Raw genomic sequence first — 27,919 nt, 5'->3', positions numbered from 1 at the left:
GGAAATTCTACTGAATATTAAACAGAAGGATCAAGAAAAAGAGTCACCTGAATTTATTCCACTAAAAATTGGAAATTAAGTAAAAATTAGAAGTAATTTACAAAACCATAGCTAGGTCAATATGCTCCTTATCAGTAATTTGGCATGGTGCAAGAAAGATAATGCACAGGTTTATCTGAGTGTAAAATATGTTCTGAAAGTGAAATGCTACATCAATAGAATTAATTACAACATGAACAGCACAAAAGAGATTGACCAAAAACATAGAAGGTGTGTACATGTACACACATACACACACAAACCTACTAAAATCACTGAAGTTGGCCCAACAAAACAAGTGAATGACCCACCCAACCCTTCATGAGGTAGATATAAACCAGTTCAATGTGACCCATGCACAGGAATGTGACAGGAAACAGGAGGCAGAGTTGGCTTAGAGTGTCGATTTTTAATGCTATGAGAGACTTTTCCACTCTACATAGAATCAGCTTTTAAATTATATCTTCATAACTGCATCATAAATGTTGATTTGCTTCAGAATATAGGGCAATGTACATAAATAAGAAAAACTACTGTTTTTATCAGAATGTTCCAAATTTCTTATCTTTCATAATATAAAGGTAATAAGTTCCTAAGTACGGGGATAAATATGTTATTCATTTTTGTTCTGATATCCATCATATGATTTAGTATGTAAGCCCTTCTAAGAGTGATTTTCTCCCTAAGGGGTATATCTGTGAAAGAGACTGGGCAGAGAGAGGAAACACTTTTTTTTTTTTTTAATTTTATATCTGGTTGTTCTACTTGACTTTTACACAAAGTCAGAAGTTTATCTTACTTAAAAAAATACATCCATTACTCTCTTGCTCTCTTCTCTTCTCTTGCTCTTGCCCCTTACCCTCTTTCCCCTCTATCCCCCCCCTTCTTCATGAGGCTGACCCCTTCTCCTCCTCCTCCATCCCCTTCCCTCTCCTCCTCCTTCTGTCTCTCTCTCTTTTTCTCTCTCTGCCTTTCACTGTTTCTACTCTCTCAACTCCCCTCCCCATGCTCTAAATAAACTCTATCCTATACTAAAAAAAAATACATCCTTTAGCAAAATTATTATATAGTAAATATTATATAGAAATTATATAGTAAATAGCCATATTTACTATATAATTATTATATAACAATATATAATTAAAATATATAAATTATGTATAAATTATATGTAAAATACATAATTAAATATAATTATATAATTATTATATAGGAAAAGAAATATGTATGGTGAAAACAGAAAAATTGAGACAAGTAGAATTTCTAGAAAAGGCTTACTGAACAAATGCCCTTCAGATTTTACCTATAAAACTTACACTTCGAAAAAAAATTTCTATCACATGCTTTTTTTGGCTTTGCAACAGAATAAATGAAATCATTACCATTAGCGTAGACCTAACTTTAGAGAGGATGGTAATACATGAGGCTGGGGAGATGTCTTTCTTGGAGGATGAGTTCTTGCTGTGGCAGCACTCATACACGTGATGTGACATGGCTGTGTGTGTCTGTAACTCTGCTCCCATAGAGGTGGAGGCAAGAGGCTTCTTGGAGCTTGCTGGCAGCCAGTCTAGTTTCATATTCAGTGTGAGATCCTTTCTCAAGGGAATAAGGAGCTAGTGAGACATCAGGATAGTTGACATGCTTCTTGAACCTCAGCATACACAACCTGCACACACATTTACAACCAACCAACACACACACACACACACACACACACACACACACACACACACACACACACCCTATGTTGAAGAACTATAAAATTCAGCTTAATAGGCAAATCCTAGAATTTCAAAGATGAAGCACTGAAGAAAAGCTGTACTATCTAAAACAAAACTAAGCTACTTGGACATGAAATACACAGCAAGCACCTGCAGACAGGCTTGTTGTAAACAGCCATGCTGTCATTTTCAAAGACTTGGATCATGCATCAAAGGACTCCTTTCTAGAACAAGGTCCGTGCGTCTGGTGAAAAACTCTCCCAGAAGGAGAGGCCTACTCACTCCACTCCCAGGAAGCTCTGTCATTTTTCTGTCACCTTGTCTCCTTTGCTTCCTTCAGTGTCTCGGGCACTGTGTATTGGTTCTATGTTTCTGGTAGCTCCCAGAATATAAATTCCTTTGTAAAGGATTACTGTACCCCTCCCTCATCTGCTCCTCAGCACACACGACAGGTTCTCAGTCAGTCTTATCTGGGTGTATAAGCTAAGATGTCTCATACTTTTTCTCACGAAACTGGTCCCAGAAACTGTCTTTACCTTATTTATTTAAAACTGGGGAACCCAATGTCAAATTAATTTTTCTATATCCACACAATTACCTAACCAATTCAGTTAGGAGCATGTTTAAAAAACATGTACTTTTTCTATCCCCAGGGGATTATTAAAATAAAGATACACACAGAAACCAATAAATCAGCCTTTTCATCTTCCCTCTTTTCCTTTTCTCTCCATTTCTCCCTCTTCCTCCCTCCCTTCAATCTATGCATCTCCGACGGCTCTTGAATTTAGCATCTTCCTGCCTCTGCCTCTTGAGCACTGTTACTAAAGACATCGGTCATCATAAGTCTGTATATTTTAGGGTCTCTCAATCTTGTCTAATCCTGGGAGTGGCGGGTGGATGGGGAGCACTATACGACTGTGGCCCATTCCGTGGGATTATCTGTCTCTCAGCCTTCATTGTAGAAATCTACGGCAGCCTGTGAACCTGCTAGATGTGTTCTGAGTCTTTCTGTCTTTCTCTGATTCCAAGTCATCCTCACCCCACACCCATCACTCCAGGAGTCATTCGTATCTCCCTTTCTGAATAATAAGTGTAACTTATTGAGTCTGGAAGAATACCAATTACTGCTTTAATATTTTAAAACCCCATCAGACAACAGTTTCTGTTGCTTAAATACAGAAAATGTTTATTTTAGTGGGGACAACAAGCAACCGGACCAAAAAGAAAATGATATGGTTTAAAAGATGATACACAACATACTCAAATATTAACTCAAGCACTTCGTTTTCTGGCTGACATCAGCAAATATACTTCAGTGAGCTAATGACATTTTTATGTAAGAGGGACAACATATTCACCCTAAAAAGTTGTCAAGTCATATCCTTGACTCATTTTGCCAAGAGCCAAAGGTGTCAAGCATACCTTATGCCTTCCATAACTTGGCTGCTCCAGCATTGCCACACTCAGGCTTGGTTTTGGCAGGCAAATGCATATCCAAATTACTATTCCTTAGGGCCCCAACATGGCTGAACTGTTGAAAGTGACCTTGAAGGAAGGCTGAATGACAACCCAAGACATCGCCTCTAGAATTGTGGTTAAAAAAAATATTTGGGTTAGGGATGTAGCCCAATGATCCCACACTTGCTAACATATGGGACTCCTGGGTTAAGTCCCAAGCTCCAAATACATTTTTTTAATTGCCATTTTATAATATTCTTTTAATAAGTGTGAGGCATGGAAATGTTATTGATTATTACTTAGCCTTAACTCATTTGTTTATCTGATTGGAGCAGTGCTACTGGCAAAAAGAATCAACTCACCTCTTTTTGCTTTCTGCTTTAAAGGCAATATTTTTAATTGGTCATATTATTTTATTATCGTCGATCTGAAGGTTGTTATATCTTAGGTTTTTAGTAAGCGACACACTTATTGGGGCATTTCATGGTTTACAGCCAAGGTGCCACATTCCGAGTCTCCCTCGAATTCCTTTCCTGTCATGTGACTCGTGCAACAAATGATTGCTGAGAGGATGCTCTAAGCAGCACTAGGCTGGGACCAATGGTTTCAGCAATAAATGAAATATACACAATGCAGTCACTGTTTCCAGCTTTGGTAGAGAAGGAGGGGACTCAGGCACACAAACTAATCCACAATTGCAAATTTTGAGTGGCACCATCAAGACAAACCATAATGCCCATTTACTGCCTCGGGAAATATTCTTTGGGGTTTATTAAAATACTATTTCACTATGGCTTGGTTTTCTTTCATAGTGCCACCCAGGATGTCATATACAAAGTGCTGGGCCATTATCTTTGGCTTTCCAGTCAGAGGAAGAATATTACTTTCTTCCTAGCATCTCACATGCCTAAGTTGTAAGTCTTCTTGCCTTCATCCCAAGTGTAACAAACATCTCAAATCCTGACACATTTCTCTAATCCAGACCTTTTATTTTGTCCATTGCTTTTACTTTTTATTTTTACTTTTTAAATTTAACTTCTTATTGATTCATTGTGAATTTCATATCATGCATCCCAATCCCACTCCTTTCCCTATCCCTTTGTATCCACCGTCTACTCTTGCAACCTATGTACCAATAGAAAAATATCATTGTGGAAGCTGTAGTGTGTCACAGTGCATCCCACAGTATACACCCTTTTGTTCATATATCTTTACTTGCAAATGTTCATTGCAATGAGCCACTGGTCTCATTTGAGGTTTCTGGTTTCTACTACACTATCAATACTGGATCCTCACCAGGACTACACTTGAAGGTACAGTTGTTGCCCTGTGTCATGGAGGTCTTGTGGCTTTGGATCTACAAGACTGGCCCTTTCATGTACATAGATGTGGTAGAGGTTGGGGTAGACTAACTCAAAGCCCTGGTTCTAGCCTTGGGTGGTAGCTGAGCTGGTCAGCCTGGCAACCTCCCACACCCACACCACCAGAGTGAGCTCTCCAGCACTGCCTTGGTTAGTTCACCCAGTGCTAACAATTGGCAATGGGCAGGGCCAGCTCTCCTGCTTTCATGCCTTCAGGGCCACATAACCCATATCCAGGGCACCAGGGCCAGCTCTACTGTACTGCCCAGGTAAGGTGCAGGGCCTGCTCTCCTAAGTGCTGCAGCCAATAAGGGGCAGGGCTAGCTCTCCTGACAGCCGCAGGTGGCAGGAGGTGGGGTGGCTTTTACATTCTTTTTTCAAACTTTATTTATGTGCCTGTGTGAACATTACAAGAAAGAAGCTGTCAGGTCCCCTTGAACTGGTGCTATAGGTAGTTGTGAATAGCTTAACATGGGTGCAGGAGACTAAATTCCCATCGTCTGGAAGAGCAGGAAGTACTCTCCCCCACCAAGCCATCTCTCCTGCCCCATGCTTTTTTGTTGTTAATGAACCTACACTCAGTCTTTCCCTTGTCCTCTAATGCCTGTACAGTGACTGGTCCTCTAACCTATTTCTGAGTATTTCCAAAGCTCTCTCTTTAACACATAGAAACTTTCCTAGTTATCTTTGGCTCTCACATCTAATGGAAAGTTTGGACACTTCCTCACATTATTGGGAAATACTAGGAAAATTTAGTCCAATGTATTCTTCAGTCCAATTCCACCGTGATTCCTAAGACCCTTGCTTCAAACAAGCTTTCCCAGCCTCTGTCTTCACCATTACACCATCCCTTTGGACTTTTTAAGGGCCTCAACTCTATCTACTTCAGCAAGACTAGGGTGAAGTCAGATAGAAGTGATTTGTAGGTTATGTCAATATGCAAAACATTTTACATACTAGGCTATGATTTTCTTTAAATTCTTCCAAGCCCTAGACTTCTGCATGTGTTCTCCTCTTCTCCAACCTCGAACAGAAATTTATTCTCCACCCACAAATATGCCTCCATCTTCGTGCAACTTCCATCATCTCAAACCATCATCCTTCTTTCTTCTCCCATCTTTCTTGCTTATTTTCACTTCCATCACTCAAACATCCTTTATTTTATTTTATTTTATTTTATTTTATTTTATTTTGTTGTGTTTGTTGTTTGCTTTTTGTTTTTCTTTTTAAATCCTCTTAACACATGTGCTGAGCTCCATCTAACCACATGAAATTCATCTTCTAAGACAGCAATAAAATACCCATGGCTGTGATGACATGCTGGACACTCCTCTTTCATGACTGAAATCCTCTCCATCACAGTCACTGGAACCTAGTTTCTCATCCCTCTTCCCCTGAGAAGCCCTTAATTTTATTTGCAGACTCTTCATTTGTGAACATTCTTGGGAATCCCCCTCATCAGCCTTCTTTCTTCCATACTAGGGATAACAAATGGCAATCATGAGTAAATTTTGACTTCTAGCTGAGTTCTAAATGGCCTGTGGAATTGGGTGTCCTAGTGTATATTGATTCAACACTTACATAAAAACTGGACATCCCATGTGCCTTAGAGAGCCATAATTTATACCCACTATGGCATTAAAATAGAGGAAACCAGACTGTTTAAATGGCTATTTGGTGTCTTCGATCATCTAAGATTCTAAGCTCTATTGACTGCAGCATTCCGGGACTAATGCTAACACTGAATTTACTGTCTGTGCTCTGTTCCTCTCCATGTCATATTTTTCACAGGTTTGCTTGAACAACCCCAGGATTTGCCTCCTCTTGTATTATTAATCAAAAGGATCAATTCAAAGTCCTTTCAGGGACTTTTTTCCCTCCAAATATTCAATTTACCTAATAAGAACTGAATTGTAAAACAAATTAGAATACTTAAAGAAGATATTAAATTTTAAATGAAAACTTCTCTTGTGAGTACAGAGTATATAATTTGTCCGAGAGGAAGATGCCTCTTACTTCCTTTATTCCTTGCTTGCTCCTTGTTTCAAAGGGACTTTGTAAGGGAGAAACTTAAGAAAGCTAAGAAGGAAAAGATGGGAAGGTGGAGGAATATGAAAACAAGATGTGATTCTCTCCCTTTCCCTTTTCAGTTCATTGCATAAGACAGAAGAATATATGCTCAGCAATAATTAATCCTAAAACTTCTATTTCTCAAAGTTGACACATCAATTTCCATTCCGTCTTATTCCAGGAATAAGGCATACATCTTTCTGCAGAGGAAATAAAAAGCAGGGCTGGAAAGAACAGCATGACCTACAAGCGGAGGACTACCCTTGCTTTAATTAAGGAAGAGCAGAAAGTAATTTCTTCCTTATTCAACCACGTTGAAATGTTACCCCAAGAGCTGTCATTTTTAAATTCCTAATGGCATTGAGCTAACATCTTTGAAAGATTTGTTTTGTTTTGAAAATAAGAATCCATGCAGAACACAGAGTGGATGACTGTCTGCATGGGGAGAGTGTAAATCAAGGTTGTGTTGTCTGCATTTGATATCTTGCCTTGGTGCCTCCTAACCCACCAAGCTTGGTTGCTAGGCAACCAGGGCAGCTTTTTCTGAATATAGATATTAACAGGTCTAGGTTTCACTGAGGAAAAAAAAAAAAAAGAAAGAAAGAAAACAACATGGAGTGAAAATGAGGACAGATGTATTCCTCACCTAGAAATATGGGAGAAACAAGCAATCTTATAAACTAAATATTTGAAAAAAGCATATATCATATCCTTTATTATCCTCTGCAATACTCCAGTGGAACAAAGATAGTTCAGTGTCTCATTTCAGGTAATGCTTTCAGCCACAGAATATAGAGAAATATGCTTGCTTAGTGTCACTGTGATTTGCAGTTCTGTGTTTAAGAACACAAGCATGTTTGGCATGTTATATTTCTTGTTTTATATGAGGGAGTTTCTTAAGTTTGTAGAGAGCAAATTTAAATGCACATACAGCAAAGAGCAGATAGAAGCAGCAGAGAGGAGGCATACATCACTGGATCAGGAATTTATAATATTTGCAGAGATGGCTGTTATAGCCCGAGTGAGAAAGCAGATAAATGTGACCCTGACACATTACCCCAGAAATCAACTGGGGGAGCAAAGGAAAATGCAAAATTCTTAATTGAGAGTTCTTCCTCAATGGACAAGCTTCTTGCCCTCCATTCCCATCAGAGACATGTTTACATTGGGAAATAAATAAAACAGCTTACCATTGGTTGAAACACTTTATATTTTCTATCTGTATTACCAGGAACAGTATATTTTATTTTATTGTTATTTTTGAGAATTTCATATATGTATATAATATGTACTTCTACCCTCTCCTTCTAACTCCCATGTCCCCATCCATAAATCCATTAATTTTTAAATAGCCCATTAAATCCAGCTAGTGCTGACTGTATAGGCATGAATATGGAACTCAGAGAACACCAATCTGTGGCCACATCTTCAAAAAGAATGATTCTCCTTTCCCCAGCAACTATTCACTGCCAATCAACCTGTAGACCATCTACCTTGTCTATGCTAGAATTTTGGCTGGCTTGATCGTGTGCATGTCTTATACAGATAACCACAGCTATTGTGATTTTAAAAATTAAGTAAGTTTCAACCTTATTCATGTAAATGAGAACACATTTTGCTATTGTATAGATAAGACCCCTTCCTGGAGACAAGTTTACTTATAATTCATGGTGGATAGGACAGAAAAAAATACCATTGAAGAGGGAGAAACCTGACTGTAGGAAAACACGTAACTAGAGCTACAACTTATTAAGTACAGAGATAGATTGTGTATCTAGAAGGACAGCCTATTTATACAAGCAGACTTCTGATTCTTATATAGTTCTACATGATCACTGATATAGTGGCAGAAAAGGGAAGATGCTTATAGAATCTCTCACACTGGTAAAACTTCACCACTGGATCTTATGATGTAATTGTGACATCTGAAATACATGCAACATTTCCCTTCCTTTTTCTCACAAAGAGTTCTAAGATCTGGCCTTTCAGCCTGCACTACTGGGAAGATCTCAGAGAAAAAGAAAAGCAAGAGTAAAGTCTTGCTTTACTTATTTATCTCAATAGATGACTTTAGTGTCAAAGAAGGCTTGAACATGACCTTATTCAGTGCAAGTTACAATATGATACTATGACCCCAGAGAGATGCCAGGAAACTTCAGAAGTGAAAATTTTCCTGTGTATGGGCATGGATCTTTGTGAGAGAGCACTGTCTCTGTTCAGGTAGCCTGCCCACTGTTGTATCATATCTGTTAGATTAGGAACGCCTACCTCATATCTGCCTGTCATTCATATTAAAAAAAATACATGCTATTCCTTATGTTCAGTTACACAGACAGCTAACACAAAGCTTGCCAAGATAAACACTGATTAACAAACTAGTTAAACTTTGGGCCTCATTGGACAGTATTACTAGATCATCACTTCTGTTCCAAAACTCATGAATGAATTGAGTTTCATTCAAATACCTACTGTCAGGTTGGGATTCCTGATGTGTCAAATTTCAGTAATCCTCTCTCTACTCTGTTGATAGCATTTTTTAAAATATTCTTTATTAGGTATTTTCCTCATTTGCATTTCCAATGCTATCCCAAAAGTCCCCCATACCCTCCCCCCCCATTCCCCTACCCACCCACTCCCACTTTTTGGTCCTGGCGTTCCCCTGTACTGGGGCATATAAAGTTTGCAAGTCCAATGGGCCTCTCTTTCCATTGATGGCCAACTAGGCCATCTTTTGATACATATGCAGCTAGAGTCAAGAGCTCCGGGGTACTGGTTAGTTCATAATGTTGTTCCACCTATAGGGTGGCAAATCCCTTTAGCTCCTTGGGTACTTTCTCTAGCTCATCCATTGGGGGCCGTGTGACCCATCCAATAGCTGACTGTGAGCATCCACTTCTGTGTTTGCTAGGCCCCGGCATAGTCTCACAAGAGACAGCTATATCTGGGTCCTTTCAGCAAAAACTTGCTAGTGTATGCAATGGTGTCAGCGTTTAGAAACTGATTATGGGATGGATCCCCGGATATGGCAGTCTCTAGATGGTCCATCCTTTCGTCACAGCTCCAAACTTTGTCTTTGTAACTCCTTCCATGGGTGTTTTGTTCCCAATTTTACCCAGTCCTTCGAACTGAAATAAAATATATAACTTGGATTACTTCCTGGGGTTTCATGGGAAGGTGAAATGGACAATTTCTTCTTGTATCTGAGGAGGCGGCTCTGTAGATTTATTGTGTGAAGCATGGTTAGCTAGGCAGAATAGACCCAAGAACCTTGTCATACACTTTTAGGCACAGGTGCATGCTTTCATGTTTCCAGAGAACGAATCCAGCTAAATTCACTCTCTTGGTTTGATATGGGCAATTAATGATGATGATCATAAACTTAGAAGCTAAGAACTAGCAAACTGTGCTAAGATAAAAAAAAAATACCCAACCTCTGTGGTGACAGGAATTCTCATATGTTTGCAGTCCTGAATATATTAGTCCCCTTTTTTGAAAGGAGTGGGTGTTTGCTCTGTACCTTTAGAGAGCTTAAGAGTTTCCATCTCACTTTTTTTTTTTAATTTAGAGGAATGAAAGTTAAAAGCATGTACTTTTAAATTAATTGACTCATTTTCTTATGAATTAGCACTCACTGCCAGGAAAATTCCATCTCCTACCCTCCCACCCCCCAGGAAATTTGAACGTTCTATTCATCTGTTCCCTCAAAGTCATCTCATGTTTGTCTATTTGTTTGCATTAAACATGCTAACTCTCAAAGGCAAGAAAGACAACTAGCATTGTGATGGCATTAAGTATTTTGTTATATTTCATAATTTAAAAGTGAATTTACTCTATGCTATAGCTATATACATGATGAGGGTAACTGTCAGAGTCTCTAATTCCTTATGATCTCTCCTAATAATATTCAGCTTTGATCTTGGCTTAGGAGAAATGGCAGCAATGAAGTTAGTGAGGTGTAAGAGTCAACTTGGTAACCAAGGAGAGGGAGCAAATATGAGGGTCAAGAGCATTTATCAGAAAGGCAGAGATTTTCTTCATGAAAATAACAAGTAGCAGAGCAGGAAGTGTAGGATGACTCCAGACTGCAGATATTCTCAAATGGGCGTCCTCACGAATCCACATTGGTACCAAAGTGGCATGCTAGCGGCATAGCCAGGACAAATATGTGGCATATTCTCTCTACTGACCTGGGTGTCTAAGGCAGCTAGCTGTCAGGGCTCTCACTCACAGTCTGCCTACACCAAGCCTGGGTTAGTAGGAACAAAACTTCCAAACTAAGCATGTTGAACAAGCTATGATTCATGAACACATTACAAATTAGAGGATGTCTCAACCTGAGGGAATAAGTTACCACTGGTCTTAGGTCCTAGGCCCTCAAAATGTCAATGTGGGAGATAATGCACTCCCAGGCAGAGATACTGGTCCCAGAGGGAGAGCATTAACATCCCAGTCTGAAGCATCTTCACAGAATAACACTGTTGTTCAAAGGCACTTTCATTTCCTAGTCTCAGACATAACAGCTGGAGATATGATTACAGACTCATGCAAGACGGAGACCCTGACAGGTTGGAGGCTTTTCTAATGAAAATACTGGGGATCTATTATGACTTGAATATGGTGAAATTTCTCCTAAAGGCACATGTGTCTGAATGTGCCAGGTAGTGGCACTGTTTGGGGAAGTAACAGAACCTTTAGGAGGTGACGTCAAGCTGTCAGCAGTAGAGAAGTAGCAGTAAGTCTTGAGGTTTTCCAGTTTCTGTTGCCTTCACTTTCCCCATTGTGGACAAGTAACTACCCTCCTCAAACTCCCCACCAGATTTTTCCTACCACGAATGACTATATCATCAAACCATGAGCTCAAATCCGCCCTTTCTCCCTTGAGTCTTGCCTTGTATCATAACAACAAGAGAAGAACACCAAACTCAAACCCAAGAGACTGAAGTGAGAGTCGGTAAGCAGAGGTGCCTGAACAGCTGGTCTCTGGTGCTGTATGCTTCACTTGTCTGTCGTATGCAGGCAGTTCAGATAGATTGTAAATATTTAATATATCTGGGGACAGAAAGGAAATCTGAGATGGGTTCAATCTACCTAGAAACTGATGAGAATCTGGCACTCACTGGATAGAAGAAGCATTTGGAATGGGTGGGGAAAGAGAAGAGTTAGAAGTCTGCAGTAAGTACAGAGGCTGGTATACATCCTATTACAATAGAGACAATAAAATCCCAAGGAAGGGTCACAGCAGTAGAACTAGAAAGGGCAACAGAGAAGCAGATTCTCGTGTGCATGTACTGGTACTATTGTAAGGATGTTATACATGGTACTTACAAAAATATTCCTCCAGGACAAATTTCTTACCCTCATTGACAGATACACTAAAACTCAAACAGTTAATGGTTTAACCCAAGTCACATAACTAGTGGTAAAATTAGGATTAGATCTAGAGTTGGTACCCAAAGCAGACATATCCCCATTGCAGTACGCAGTCAGTGATGGTTGGACTTGAGGATAGGAGGAAAGAGCACCATCAGGAGCCAGAGCAGGAAGGAAGTTACTTTTGAGACAGGAATGACTTGATTTCTTTAATATCTCTAAGAACTCTGTGAGTTTGAACTGAGTATTTTGACAACATATAAATCAAAGTAATAAATAACAAAAATTAATAGTATCAGAATTGCAAATACAGGCTTCTTAATGCTTTCTTGCTGGCTCTATAAAATGTTACATGTTCATGTTCACTAATGGCAACCTGGTGTGCAAGCTCTCAGGTTCCCAAGACTAGACATAGTCTACATAGACCAAAATCAACCTTTGTTGGAAAAAGAGAACAATTCCCTCTGTGTGTGAGAGCATCTGGATGAAGGTCAGTGGCTGTGTGAGCAGGTGACTCACTTATCTATGTCACAAGACTCACTGTGAGTTCATCCATTGCAAGAAAGTTTGGAAAAGCTCACGGTCACATGTATGCCTGAGGAGACTTGGCTTCTAAGAAATCCTTTTGCTGTTTTGTCTTTCTACTGGATCTTTTTATGTAACAGTGGATAGCCTTGAACATATGATCTTCCTGTTCTGACCCCCCTTGTGTTGGAATTACAAACATGTATACCATCTCATCGACATCTTAATAAAAGAAAGAGAGAGGACAAATAATAACCAGGACACAGACACACACATTTCATCTGTATAGATAGTGTAAATGGGTGCTTTGCCTTGGTGCCATGTGCATGCCTAGTACTCACAGAAGCCAGAAGAGATATCAGATAACCCTGCAACTGGAGCTACACATAATTTTGAGATAGCTCATGGGAGCCAGGAATTGGATTCATAGCCTCTGGAAGAATAACCAGGGTTATTAACTATCTCCAGTTCCAATAATAGGGAAGAGATTTTAATGATAATGTCATATGTTCATGGAAAAAAGGTAAAACTTTGCAATTACATAGTTTCAGTAACTGTTATTGTCTGAAAAGACAGGAAAATACATGTGCATTGAAATATGTATTTGGTATGAAGCAAAACCAACAAGAGGCAAACTAGCCCAGTAAGTCATGACTTCAAGTTTTTCAGTTTGAAATTTATCAAAATAGACAGGGTGATTACAGGGGTTAGTAAAAAAACAAAACAAAAACAAAAACAAAAAACCTTTTTTTAAATATAAAAACAACCTAAAAGATAGTGAACTTTAAAATATGCAAGTTGTTTATGCTGAAATGCATGCATGAGTTCAAATGACCAAAGAAGGCTGGGGATTCTGGTCCTCAAGGATAGTATTTCTGTTTAAGGAAGGAACCAAGGTTTCAGCCTATAGGCAGCATGCTGACTAGTCACGTTAGACTTTCAGCAAGCTTCTAGATGCATATGTTTTTACAGTAGCAGGTAGGCACTGATAGTATCCCCCACTAACATCTCTATTAAGAACAGGAAGCGAGTCTCAAGCTTCTGAGTCCCCACTTAAGTCTCTTTGCTAAGTTAGACATGCACATTTGTGTTCTTGACAACTTCCCTTCACTTTCTTAAGTTGTATTTGTTTCTTGTGGTTCATAATAAAAAGGAAACAACGGCAGCTGACACATAACATATTTACAAACTTATTCAGAAGACTGTCTATTCGGAGTACTGGGCAGTTCAGTTATGACAGAGTTTAACCCCTGAGAGCTTCCGGGACAGCAGAGACAGCATAGTTAGGAATCTGCTCCATTACTTTTGCATTTCCCAACCTTAGTGACGTTTTTTACAAAGTAGGTCAGTCTGGCATGGATTCTGAGCCACAGTTCAAACTGTTCTAATAGCTGTCACAAGCAAGTATCAGGAAGACCATAGGTCAAAATACAGAGGATATCTGGTGGCCATTGGTGTGCTTAAGAATAATCTAAGCAATTGTTAGAAAAGCTGCCTCTCTAAACCTGAACCTACACGTATCCTATCTCCTTTTCTAATATTATTTCTAACATTATATTACAGTTTCTCCTAATTTCTATTGCATACAAAGTACTACCATTTTGATTTGAAAAGCCATTTCAATAATGTTAAAAATAAAACAATCAAATTTTTCACCTTTTAAGAGCCATCCCCGGCTGAATAGGATGACATACTGTGATGAAGGGACCCTTATTCCACTCTGCCCCCATGGTCCCCCTTCTACACTTCCCTTTTATCATCTGTAACCTGATTTGTCAAGTGCTCTTATCTATCCAACTATGATGTCTTTATATCAAAGTATTCTGTGGAGAATGAACAGAGAGACACACACCTTTAAATCCAAAAGGAAATCTTGTCTTTAAATCCAAATGGAAAAACTACCAGACATACAAGTACAATTGGTCTGCTTTTCTCCTCTTTCCACATCTGTGGACTCAATCACAGCCCCAAAATAACATAATCCTACCTATTATCCCCTCTTTCCACATGTGTGGATTCAACCTCAGAACAAAAATAACATAATCCTACCTGTGCTGAACACTTACAGATTCTTTTGCCTTTATTCCTCTAACCATGCATGATAGAAACTATTTATGCAATACCTACATTGCATTATATATGATAAGCAATCTAGAGATACTTTAAGTATGTGAGAAGATCTGTAGGCAATAGGCAAATATTCCACTTTATACACAATTCTAAGGAGCTAACTCCCTGAAGATGAAATGACTGTCCAGACATCAAATTCAAAGAATGCCCCTTCAGCTCATCCAGACTAGCCTGCACTCCTTGACATTCCTCCAATCATGCTCCTGCCTCAGGACCTTTGCACTTCAGTGTGGAGACGGGTGTGGCGGCAGTCCCAAAGGCGCCAGGGACTGTAGCTAAGTCATATGACTTGCACCTGACTTCCTCATATAAGACACAAACATCTTGAGTGCTGCGCAGGTGTACCAGGATACAGGTGAATCCAATTTGGTGGAGATTTGCCCCTGCTGCCCTGATTAGCTGAAGCCTCATGACTGGCGAGGGGGCGTGGCCTGCGGTGCATGGATGAGAGAGAGTATAAAAGGAGTGAGAGGCCCAGGGTTCGGGGGAGATATAAACAAGAAGAATCAGGACTGAATAAACTGCTGTTAGAAGGACTGGTGGTCGCATCGTTCTTGCTGGTCGAGAGCGGGCGCGACACTTCAGCATTTCTTTTGTTCTGTTGCTGTCTTCAAGTCTCTGCTCAGGTAAGGTTGACCCAATTTGCAGCCCCTACTCAGTCCCTGGAACTCCCTAACACTTCATTCTTGTATTTTATTCTGCATCTTGCACACTACACATGGATTTTCTTTTTGTGCCCGCCACCCTCCCCACCCCGAATGGGAGCTTTGTGAGGTCCTGCATTTTCAAACACCTGTCCACTGCTCTTTTCTCTATACCTAAAATGTCATGAGGAAGGCATCCCATGCATTTGGGGGAATGTTTGTTGAATACTCATGCCAGGATGGCCTGATAATCCTTCCCTCATCTCAGAGAACAAATCGTAACTACTGCTTCTTTGTCATTCAATCGATAGGACAAGCATCAGGGAGAGTATGGTCAGTCTCTGACATAGGAATGTACAAGAAAAGCAAAGGTGGCGTCTCCCCAGTTACTTGTGGGCCAAGACTTGTCCTGTTTACCTCAGGGCCACAGAACTCTGCAGAGACAAAGAGACCCAGCCCTATTCTCAACACTGATATCCAGTTCATGGCTAAGGGCACAACAGCTATCATTTTAGCACTTCTCCACAACTGAAGTTTAGTGGGGACTGGCCAGGGACAAAGCTGAAATGCTGGAGAGCTTCCAGTCCACACAGTCAAACAACTTGGAAAAGCAATCAAAGCCCCAAACAACGACAACTGTCGAAAAACAATCATCTCAAGAGATCAACCTTTGGGAGCCTCTCTGCACATAAATATTCAAAGTAAGGAATTTTATAGTAGTAACAAGAATTACGGGTTCATTATGCAATCCGCACATATCAACCAATTAAGCTCATTAGCTTCACTTCTAACTAATAAATTTTGTTGTTTTCTGTGGTGTGTGCATGTGTGTGTGCGTGCTCGCACACCTGTGTGTGCACACATGTGCTCGCATGTGCTTAAGCAGTGATCAGTAATTGGCATTGAGTATCTTCCTCAATCACTCTTCATCTTACTTTGGGAGACAGGTCTCTTACTGAACTTACTCACTGATTAAGAAAGACTGGCTGCCATCAAGCCCTAGGGCATCCTCCTGTCTTCATCTCCCTAATACAGGGTTAAGGCAAGTGGCACTACAGTTTACATGCATGATGGGAAACTTGAGTCTTCATGCCTGTGTAGCAAGTACTTTACCACTAAGCTATCTCTCCTGAGCTCTATGGAACAAATCATTCCAAATGCTGTTCATAGTCAAAGGAGAGATGAGTTCCCCTCCACTGATGGGAGTAGTTGACACTACTTGGAAGAAAGGGTCTAAATCGTTAGTGAACGGTTTGAACTTTTCAAAAAATATTAGCATAATTGAGCTGAAATAAAGCAAAATGGAGGCTAGCCAAAGCCTGTAAAATGTTTTAAGTTCTGTCCTCTTGGGAGAAACTCTCCTCTGCTCTGGGAGAATTAATCTTTTAGGAAGATTAATCAGATGAAGGGGAAGATCTTCTTTGGAAACTACCCATTTCTTAGAAGTGTCTATGAGCAGGGGAAGGTGCTCATGTAAGCATGAGAATTAGATGTGAGGTCATCTATGAAGGAATGCAAACAAAGCTATCACTTGGCCAGGGGCTCTGAGCCACAGCCCTTAGTTGTCCTAAGAAGGACAGTAGAATTAAAACAGCAAAAATATCAAGCAAAAGACAGAAGGTTTTAAGATGGATAGTATCAAACATTTGTCAGTTTGCCTGAAAGAATCATGAGAATTATGTTTTAAATTAAGATATGTCTCTTTCTTTTAATTAAGTATTTTTAAAAAGCCAAAAATCCTCAGCCAGGCTTTGTAGGATTCCTACATACACTCAGCACTCAGGAGGCTGAGGGAAGAGGATTGTTATGTTTGAGGACAACCTGGTTGACATAGTAAGACTATGTCTTAAAATCAATGACAAGTGGAAAATAAGTCAAACCTTTTCCATAACAGAAAAAAAGCTACAACTCCCATATTCAGATGACCACTGTGCTATTTCACAGAATGTAAGAGTAGCTGATAAACCTCAAATGTTGTGAAATTTTGTTTTGAATAGAATTGTTTATATTTCCTGAGTTACCTTAAGAAAATCATAGTCAACTGCATACAAAGTCTCCATGGAGGGTGGCCATGCTTGTGTGGTGACAGGCTACAAATGCCATTGGACACCCACCCTTATCTAGAGAGAGAGGAGTATGCACAGCCAATGAACTGCCGTGTGCCAACCTCACCCAACCTAGGAGCTGGAAGCCAAGCCATTTTTAAAAGGAGTTTACAGATGGGACTCATTACTCTGAGATCCTACTCATTTTCTATCTTTGGTAAGAAACTACCTTAAGACAATATACCACAGTCAAATTTGATTAGGAGTCACATGCCAGCCATTCCTGAAATATTCAGTACTCACTAGACATACTTGTTAGTTACTGATGAGAACTTCTTAAGCATATAAAATTTTTAAAAAATATTCTTTGTTAGCATGTTTCAAAAAAAAAAAAACCACACCCAACGGAATGGAATGTATTGACAACAATCTCAGAGAATGACTCCCACAATCCACCCCTAACATCTGCCATACCCCTGGCCCCACTCAGAAAAGAATCTGAGCTACCAGGCCTTGGAGCTGAACACATTTTAAAATCAAAGGCTTAACTTTCTATGAATACATTTTAAATTCTGCCTGTGTACACTAAGATAAAGCAGCTTGAAAATGCCCCAAACACCCCAGAGCTCATGTGTCTTCCGGTTCGTATTTTAGCAGGCCTGCTACGGCATTTGGCAGAGGCTTGCTAGCTCATATTTATACTGTTTTTGAAAGCAAGCGCTCCTGAGTCTTTCCAAACACTCCTACCACCATGAAGCCACGAAATGTCATTCTGTGCTCACATTCTGTGCTGATGCTTAAAATATATTAAGAGATACCAAAGCATCATCTACTTACCCAGGAGACATTTTTACTCTTAGGCGTTTTTAGCATGGCAACATTCAGGACAGTTGAGGTGACCAACAGCAGTTTCACCAACATGGGAAATCAAGTGGCAAGTATTCCAAATGTCTTTGTTACCCAAATGCAAAGAGTTGTCTGGTTTGCCAGACACAGATGTCATGGGTAACAAGAGAGGTCATTTTCAGATACCCCATTTTCCTGCCGGAGATGAAGCATGGAAAGTTGCACATCACAGTCAGGTCCCTACTATAGCCACACAATGCAAAGAGGCCACAGCTGTAGTCTGAGTTTCATTGACATATGCACCAGAGTGCAGATATCGCATAAGAAAGAACACTTGAATCCTTGTGGAGAAGCCTCAGATCATAGAGGAGTCCTTCTATCAGATGCTGGATGGCCATTCCTGGTTCCGCTTCAAGATGTGTTTAAAAAGCTGGGTGGTGATAGTTTGCAATTACCGACAAGAAAAACAACAATGTAAGCAAGGAATGTCTATCCACAGGACCTTGCAGCTCAGCTGCTGGTGGCTCCATATCAGGAGCACCAGACTCCAGGGCTGCCTTGAGGTAAAGAGACTGGAGGTCTCAGTTTCAATAAATAATACATAGTCTCAGTACAACGCACCTGCAAGTATCTGCTGTGCAGCATCAGGAGGTGGGCATCGCTGTCTGCATCTCTCCCAGACTCAGCAGGGCACCTGTTGTCTGTGGAGCCACTCTGGAAAAAGCTGGTATCCTGACAACCAGGTGTGTATTTGTTTATAAGGTAAGAAAGAAAATCCCCAAGGAGGTCAAATTAGAAGCTCTAGACGAGAGTCAGGCAAGAGGCGAGTGTTGGCTTTCATCCCTCTGTTCCTGTGTCCTTGTGTCCCTTTCCTTTCACCCTGTCAGCTCAGATTAACTAAGCAGATCCAGGCTAAATTTTGCTACTATCAGTAGTGATTAGTGTGAGTTGATGAGATCGGATTATACAGGCAGCGTGAGCCTGCTCTCTCTGCAACACCACACAACCACAGAGCCTTCTGTTCCTCTCAGCACTAAACTGAAGCTGGATAGAGGTGATTGTGTGCATCAAAGAAAACCCACTCACAGGAGTCCAAGAAGCCACAGGCAGAGGTGGAAACAACTGTTCTGTTTTTCACTTTAGTTTCCTACGAATTCTAACGGCCCCTTGGATTAGCAGGAAAAACATTCTAGGACAGACGCATAAAAAAATCTTCGTTTTTGTCAGGATGGCTATCTTGGTGTACAACTGAGGTCATGGGGTATGATGTCAGGGAGAGACATGGGGCTGGGACCTTGGACCCAGGTTTTTTTTTTTTTTTTTCATTTACTTTCTTTCTCTCTTTGTTGTTGTTTCTGCCTTTCTCTCCATTACCTTCATTTCTTCCTTCCTTTTTCCTTCTTCCTTCCCTCCCTCCCTCTCTCCTCCCCTACCTCCCTCCCTCCCTCCTTCCTTCCTTCCTTCCTCTCTCCCTTTGTTTCTATACTTTTTTGAAATGAGGTCTCATGTCACCTAGGCCTGCTTGGAACTCAATATGTAGACATGGCTGTGGATAAATTCTTGATCCTCCTGTCTCAGCTACCCAAATGTTGAGACTGCTATCACATACCTTCACACCTAACAAGAGTCCCTTTTCTTATGCATCTATGATATACAAGGCACTGCATAAATGAATTCACATATATTCAGAACCAGGAAATTGATATTGATGTCATAATTTTAAAGGGTAGGAAATTAAGATTCCATTGCCTCTTGATCATGACTAAATGGACTAAAGCAATGCTTTCTAGACTCCGATCTGAAATCAAACAACATATGGATTGGAGTCTGTCAAGTCTCAGTGTACTTTAAAGAAGTCCCTGCTAAATATACAAGCGCGCGCACACACACACACACACACACACACACAGTCATTCACACACATACTCTAATGGAGCACATGCTGCCCCAGTATTTATAAGAATTCATAGGAATTATTGTTCTTATTTTCTAATATGATGCTCTAGAGCTACTCATAAGAAATCTTTTAGGATGAGCTTTTATTAAGCATAAAACAAGGAGGGATCACAGAATTCCCTCCACATATATGAACACTGTTGGCAAAGGACTTGCATCTCTGCTGACTCTGGTATGCATTCGGCATCTATAAAAAGGGTAACAGCTAGTGTATTGAAAATATATTTTGACAGCCTCATGAGGTTGATTTTCAATGATTTTTGGATTTTGTGGAATAGGCAGTATTAGTAAGCCTTTATTTTAAAAGAGGAAAGTTCCTATATTATAATCTTAGAGATACTGAGGATTTTATCAGTTCAAAATTAGAAGAGAAAATAAAACAGGCAAAGGAGTACACATAAAATAATATTTTTAAATTAAGGATTAGATTGAATCCATGTGTGCTCTTTTGTAATGTATGCATGTGACTGAGTATGTGGATGTGTGTGTGAGAGCTGGGTATGCAGTTGGTGTGTGTGTGTGTGTGTGGTAAGTGCATGTGGTGTGTGTTTGTGTGTGTGTCTGTGTGTGTGTAGATCTCACTGTGCAGTTTTAAGTGGCTGAGGAAATGGCTCATGTTGACTACACTTTGTCCTCGGGGAATACAACACCTCAGATTGCTCAATAACTATTGTTGACTAATTGGATACAGTTCTGTTACGCAGTTTCAACAATCCTTTGAATGTAATTTTTGGTTAAACAATTTTATGGTATAATACTATCGAAAATGCATAAAGCAACTTGGATTCTGATGTTTTGGTTAAAATATGAATGTTAGACATTACTTGTTTAGATTTGGATTGCATTCTCATATTTAAAAGCTTCAAAGAGTCATGAAAGGATCATCAACACAAGCTTAATAGTCTAGAAGAAATTGTTTTCTATAAAAGACTAGAACGTGAGGCTCCATACACACTCACTTCAACTGCTTCTTTATATCCTGTGGCCTTGGGTTGCTTTGCTCTGACATGACTGTCCCCTTATAAGAAAGGATATTGGGCACAGAATCAGGACAAACACATGACTACTATAGCACTACATAGACCACCCCAAAAAGGTTCAGGATTTCCCAACCCACAGAGACTGCATAGGAAATTGGAGGGGTTCTCTGCGGAGCCGCTAGCAAGAGCATTGCCCTGGATTTGGAGGCTTCTAGTTACGCGAATGATGGCAAAATCAATGTCCATTGCTTTAAGCTCCTCCATATTTGATAACTGTTCAGCACTCCCTGTGCCCCTGCCCCTACCCCAGCATACTCACATACATGACAAGGCTTTTTAGTTCCATAACTTGGGAATATCCAAAGGTTTGGGGTTTTTTGGCTTTGTTTTGCCTTTCTTTTAAATCCATTAATTTCACCTCAAAAACCAATAGATAAACATGTGACACCCATTTTTTTAAATGTGACTAAGTATATCTGTAGTGTATACTTGGCTTACATTTTACCCTATTTAGGAATGTTCTACATAGTTCATATATTGGACATCCATAAAGTGAGGACTTTCAGACTCCAAAGATTTACACATGTTTATGAGCTCAAATAGAAATGAAATCATGTCTTTCTTCTCATTAAACCTCCTGTTTTTAAATATTTTTGTGGGTTTTCCCCCCTGTGCAGCGTTTTGTTTGTTTGTTTGGTTTTGGTTTTTTTGGTCTCCCCCCCCGCCCCCCCCCCCCCCGAGACAGGGTTTCTCTGTATTGCCCTGGCTGTCCTGGAACTCGCTTTTTAGACCAGGCTGGCCTCAAACTCAGAAATCCGCCTGCCTCTGCCTCTCAAGTGTTTTAAATATTTTAATTATGAATATTAGCATCAAACCTTAGCACACTGATACCATCTATGGCAATAAAGGAGCAACCACAGATATTTTAATTATATATTTTTCTCAGAAATAATATAATTACATCCCTCTCTAACTAATGATACATATACAGCTGTTTAGGGTTTAAGTTGAGACGCAGGAAAGCACAAAAATTACTCAATATTTGGAGAAGACACATTACAGAACAGGCCTTTGTGGGAGAATAAAGGGGTCGAGCACATGTGTATCTTCATAAAACTCTATGAATTTTATTGTATATTTAAAAATCACTATAATAAAATATTAGATAAGTGCTATCATTACTAATACTTCAGTAATCATAGAAATTATATCCATTAGTCTTATCATGTATTGTAGTAATAAGATGCACCTATATTACTATACAACAGACTTGCCTTTATACTGGTTTGAAAAGTGTATCTCCATATGATTATTTCATTTATAATGCTACAAAATTTTACATTATGTGTATAAGAATATTCCAAAGAAGGCCTTTCTAGGCTTCACTAGAGTCAGAAGGAGTCCATGGCACAATAGATATAAGAATACCACCTACAAGATTTTAATGAATTCAATTAGAAAGCACCAATATTACTACACAGAAGTATGGGAAAAAGAAAAGGAGCCCTTTGTTTATGGTTATTAAGAGGTAAAGTAATTAAAAGTTAAATATTTAAATCATTATGCTACATATTTATACAATATTACAGTATTTGTGAGATCATTGAATTGGATTTGATGGCAGTTTCCATGTTCTATGCCAGTTAACTTTGTAACAAAGAGTCCCAAACATAATGGCTTCCCAAAATAATTATGGTTCTGTGGGTTCTTTGAACTCAAATGGACAGTTTGCATTTGGAACCTCATGTATAAGTGGTCAGAGAGCTACCAAGGCTGAGATTTGAAGCTACAGTCAAGTCTTGTCTGCATGCACATGCTGGATGAACAATGAAGCAGGTTTGCTCTCCTGGTTGGCAGTGGGTGTTGCCACTCAGTGGGACCTCCTTGCCTCAGGAACATTTGAGACTTCTTTGTGTGCTATGAGCTCTGCTGTATGCCAACTGGAGTCCTAGAGACAGTGTTCTCAAACTAAGCATTTTCAGGTCCTGGACATACACCTGAGGGTGTGTGCAGAGCTGCAATGTTCTTCATCAACCTTGAGAATCATATATCATCTCTCTCAAGCCAAGTGAGTCAGAGGGTTAGCTCAGAGTCAGAGGGAGACAGGCACACTAGCCTGAGACTATTGGTGGTATGGTTTATGGCAGCAAGAAGGACAATCAAGAAGCCCAGGTACTACATCCATGCAACTCCCCCTTACATCTACCACACATAGCACAACCTTGTGTTTGGTAAGAGGTGACCTATTATGGTTAGTTCTATCCACTCTTTTCTTCAACAGTCATTGCAGTTCATTATTTCTCCGGAAGCCCCTGGTGATCCCCTTCTACTGCTTCTTATTTCGGCCTTCAGTAAATAAAAATGGGATCAAGAACTCACTAGCTCCCCAGTACCGTTGGAAGTTCAGTTACTCTCATCCAAGTCTTCCAACATAGGTGATGTTTTCCTCTTATTTTTATAGGGTAGGGGAGGTATGGGATAGAATTTCTCTGTGTATCAAAGGTTGATCTTCAGCTCTTTAGTTCAAGCTAATTTCAAACTACTGATTCACCTCTATTTCAATGTCTTGAGATCCACGATTGAAGGCTCATTCCAATATGCCTTGCTAAGAGTGATTTATTTTTAAAGATAATGAATGCATTATACATGTGTTTTTTGTTTCCATACCTTCCTGTTTCTATAAATAAGCAAATACATAGCAGTTGCTCAAAAATAACCCAAGGATTTTCATCATCTGAAAAATAAGATGTGAAAAGCTATCCTGGCTTTGAGAAGTGAGTTGGAGGAACTCAACTCAAGTTTATGTTTATGAGCTTTGCCATAGAGAGCATGGCAATTACTCTTCGGGGCTCAGTTTTCCAACAGAATATGGAAACTTCAGACTACTTCTTAGAGTGGTTCATCATTTTCTTCTTAAAGAGCATTCCTGCCTGCCTTCATTTCTTCATTCATTCCTCATCTTTCCTTGTTTCCCTTCACCCTCCGTGTGGTTTTATGTGAAGTATGCAGTTCTTCCTTCCTTCATGTGAGTATGTACATAGCTTGTGGTGCACATATGTGACTATGCATATGTTACAAGCAGAGGTCAGAGCATTATTATTATTGTCTTCCCCCCTTTCTTCTCTTGAGCCAGGGCCTGGCTAAACCAGAAGCTCACAGTTTGGTTTAGGTTGACTGGCCTGGAAGCTTCAGCTCTGTGGCTCTGTATTTACCCCTGCCTGCCCCCTGCAACAATGCTGGGGTTTCTGGCATAATACATTTGTTTTTAATAAAGAGCTGAATTTTATTCTAACCACATATCAAATTGTTCCATCAATCAAGGATATTTCAGTATTGCTTAATTGTCTTTAACCATTTAGTAGAAATTTTTAAAATGCAAACAGCTGTATGGGGTGGTACACACTTCTAATCCCAGCACCCAGGAGGATGGAGAGAAGGATAAGAGAACCAAATAATAAATAACACAAGGAAACAGCTAATCTAGATTAATTAAAACCTTAAAAAATATATAAATGAATAGAAGTAAGTAAACCCAGGCATGGTGATGTACACTTGCAATTGCAGCATTTAGTAAAGTTAGAAAGGAGGATCAAGAATTCCAGCCACTCATGGTTACATAGTGAGTCTAAGATCACCTAAGGCTACATCAGTCAGGTAATTGACATATAAATAAGCAAGTAAATGAATGAATGAATGCACTTAAAAATCGCCTCCTGTTGAATCAGTATAACTTTTTCTGGGGTCTGTTTTCCAACAGGTCTAATCCCTATTGTATACCTGTGAGGCAGGTACTCTTATTATTTCCATGCAGGGGTGGCAACCTAAGGGTGTTAAATGACCAATGGTCAAATCCAGCTTTGGCCCTCTAGTGTCAGGCTTCAACACCTGGCTGGGCCTCTGGTTTGTTTGCAGCTGTAAAAACATCTGTCCAGGGATGCCAAGGGCAAAGAGGCCTGAACCAGGGCTGTAGCCCACCCCTCTGTGGCTCACCATCATACTCTGTCATGGCACCTGTCATATCAGCTGCATGCAGGACACTCTAGATCCTGCTTCAAGCCCAAGCTGTAGCCCTCATTCTTCACTCCAGGCTCTCATAATCTACAAACACCCACTATGCCCAGAACGTATCTTTGGGAGGTAGGGGAGTGCTGGTTGAATTTACTTCACTTTACCAGTACCCTTGTTGATTTTTTTTTTTAAATGGGATTCTTTACCTTCTATCAGGAACTACCCTGGCCCAACATATTGCCTGCACTAAATTCTTATCTAGGGCTCTGCTTTTGAGGACTAGTGCTCATGAAGAGCATGGAGTGGATTTTTGCAATCCTATGTTCCTTCTCTTATCCCTTTGTCGAGTGAGTGTCTACTGATGCTGGTCTTCAAAATGACTCGCTACCATTTTTACATCAATGCTTCAGCTATCTCACTGATGACACTATAATACTCCTGATGGTCAGGGCTTGGCTTTCAATTCTACTCCTCATGTGACTCCTCCTTCAGTGGCTACTTAGCAGCACCTCAGTGACTACTTAGCATTGCAGTTGCTCTGTTAGCCAAGGAAATCTCTCTTCCTCCGAATGGTGTCACTTTTATGGGCTCTGACTTCATTACTTTTCTGCTGACATGAGCAAATACTCAACAGCAAACAACTTAGGAAAGGGTTTATTTGGGCTCACAGTTTGAGAGCACAACCCTTCACAGTGGGGAACATGAGGCAGAGGACTATGAGGCAGCTGCATGCATTGATTGCATCTTCAGTCAAGAAGCAAAGAGCTGGGAATGATGTTGCTTTATCCAGTTTCTCCTTTTTATTCAGTTCAGGGCCCCAGCCCATAAAGAGGTGCCACCCATAGTTAAAGAATCTTCCCAACTCATTTAACCTAATCCAGATAACCTGCCACAGGCAAGCTCAGAGGCTTGTGTCTTCCATGATTATAGATACTCTCAAGGTGACTGTCAACATGAAGCAGCATAAGGCATCACCCATTAACAAGACAGTCAGTGTCTTCTGGGACAGGTTCTCCATCCAAACAATGCTTACCCTAAACTGCAATTATATGATATGAATGTCTGTAACTCACAATTGCTTATTTGAAATAGAGATGGTAGAAGCAGCACATATTTGGAATCAATCAGACCAGGACTAAATCCCAGCTCACATCGTTAGGAAGAATGGAGAGTAGAAGACGATTTTATAGGACTTGGACTCCCCCAGTAAGGGCCTTCTGTGAACCTTAAAGGAAACTATGTATGAAGTTCCGTGCCTCAACACCCAGGTTTTCTTTCCACTATGTCTTTTGTGGGCTTAATGGTGTACTTATGATCAGTACCAAAACCCATTTTATTTTAGACCTCCCTTTTGTAAGAGAGATACAGGAAATGTTCACTTCACACAGTAAAGACAAGCGAGCTAGTAAACATCACTTGAGATTTGTAGAGGTAATCATTAGAAAGTAGAGGTCAATGAAATCGGAGCATTCCATGATGCCTTATACGTTCTGTGCACTGATCAAAGGCTCTAGTCAAGGGATGATTGACAGATAAAAGGTGAAAGGCTGTATCCTCCTAGTGGAATGCATTTTTCTAATCTGTCCATTCAAAAAGAGGACCTCTGTCTAATACCCACTAAGAGGCCCTAATGCCTAATGCAGGCCTTACGTATACAAATAAAATAATAGATTTCAGAGGCAGAGTTATCAAATCCAAGTCCTGGCTCTGGCATCTCTTTGCCATACAACCTCTCTGCTTCCTTTTTCTTGTCGACAGAGTAAAAGTTCTTTGCAGGCCTCGCAAATGATAGGAATCCCAGAGGCGAATAGAATCCCCTGAATGTCCCATTTACCCTATAAAGCACATGGCAGCAGGTGGCAAGGTATTGATACATAGACTGCCTTAACTATCTGAAGTAGACTTTTGGATCTTTCAAATCCAGTCTTCATGTGCATGTGCTTTTTAATGAGGTCATCTAGCAATGTGTAAGTTTGCTTCTCTGAATTTCTTAAGAATTATAATGGAAACGTGGATGAACTTGGTTCAAGGCATCCCTGAAACACACAGGTTCAGAAAGTCAAGCCCCAATGATTTGAAACAGTTGCCAGCACTTGATCTCTTAGCCTGGGAATTGTTTTATTAATTTTAAGGTAATTGGTACCAATGAGTTTGAAGAGTTTTTTAGTTGTTTAGGTGAATCTCAATGTATGCTGCCTAAAACTCTGTCAATAGGTCATGATACATGTATGTACATATGCATGCATGATGTATGTATATATGTATGTATGTATGTATGTATGTATGTATGTATGTACAGGAAACTGGGGGAGGTACTCCAAATCACTTACAAGATGAACAAAACCATTTATTGGGCCACTTCTGGGATAGCTTTCAGAAAGACATGCATGTCCTTCCAGATCTACTTAATTTTTCTAACCAATTAGATCAGAACATCATTGCTAAGAAAATGGGAACAGAGAGCTTTCTACATTCCTTATTTTCTACCATTATTTCTTTATAAGATTATTTTGCAGAATCCAAGGGACCCAAATATAGTATAAAAGTGAGTTATTTTCAGCTGTCTTCAACAGTTTGATTGCTACAGCTTTCATTATGAATGCTTAAATAAATTATATTTTGAATGTAAAACTAGGAAGCTAGCATTACCATGCTTAATCTATATGTTCCTGCATTCTTTCAAGGTTTCTAATCATTAGGACTTAACTCATCACTCTCAACTTCACGCTGGGAACATTGGAGACTCAGTGCTGCCTGGCTTTCTGC

At 39.9% G+C, this 27,919-nt stretch overlaps 1 protein-coding gene and 1 long non-coding RNA gene across 13 annotated transcripts in view; one reads left to right on the top strand and one right to left on the bottom strand.

The window, feature by feature from the left end:
• The window catches only part of Cacnb2 (calcium channel, voltage-dependent, beta 2 subunit), a 384,951-nt gene that overhangs the window by 206,619 nt on the left and 150,413 nt on the right, over window positions 1-27,919 (bottom strand). The window lies entirely within an intron of this gene.
• The window catches only part of Gm13269, a 28,291-nt gene continuing 15,542 nt past the window's right edge, over window positions 15,171-27,919 (top strand). The window contains exons 1-2 of one of the 4 annotated variants that reach the window (XR_001783237.2): window positions 15,209-15,300; window positions 18,709-18,952. This is a non-coding gene — a long non-coding RNA (predicted gene 13269). Of the gene's footprint in view, window positions 15,301-15,629; window positions 16,020-17,860; window positions 18,953-27,919 lie in introns of those variants that run through there. The other 3 variants (XR_001783236.2, XR_374014.3, XR_001783234.2) reach the window with 3 other exon arrangements.

Source organism: Mus musculus, chromosome 2 (assembly GCF_000001635.26).
Source record: "Mus musculus strain C57BL/6J chromosome 2, GRCm38.p6 C57BL/6J".
Taxonomy (NCBI): Eukaryota; Metazoa; Chordata; class Mammalia; order Rodentia; family Muridae; genus Mus; species Mus musculus.
The sequence above is the reverse complement of the archived record's forward strand: the minus strand, read 5'-3'. Positions and strand labels throughout refer to the sequence as shown.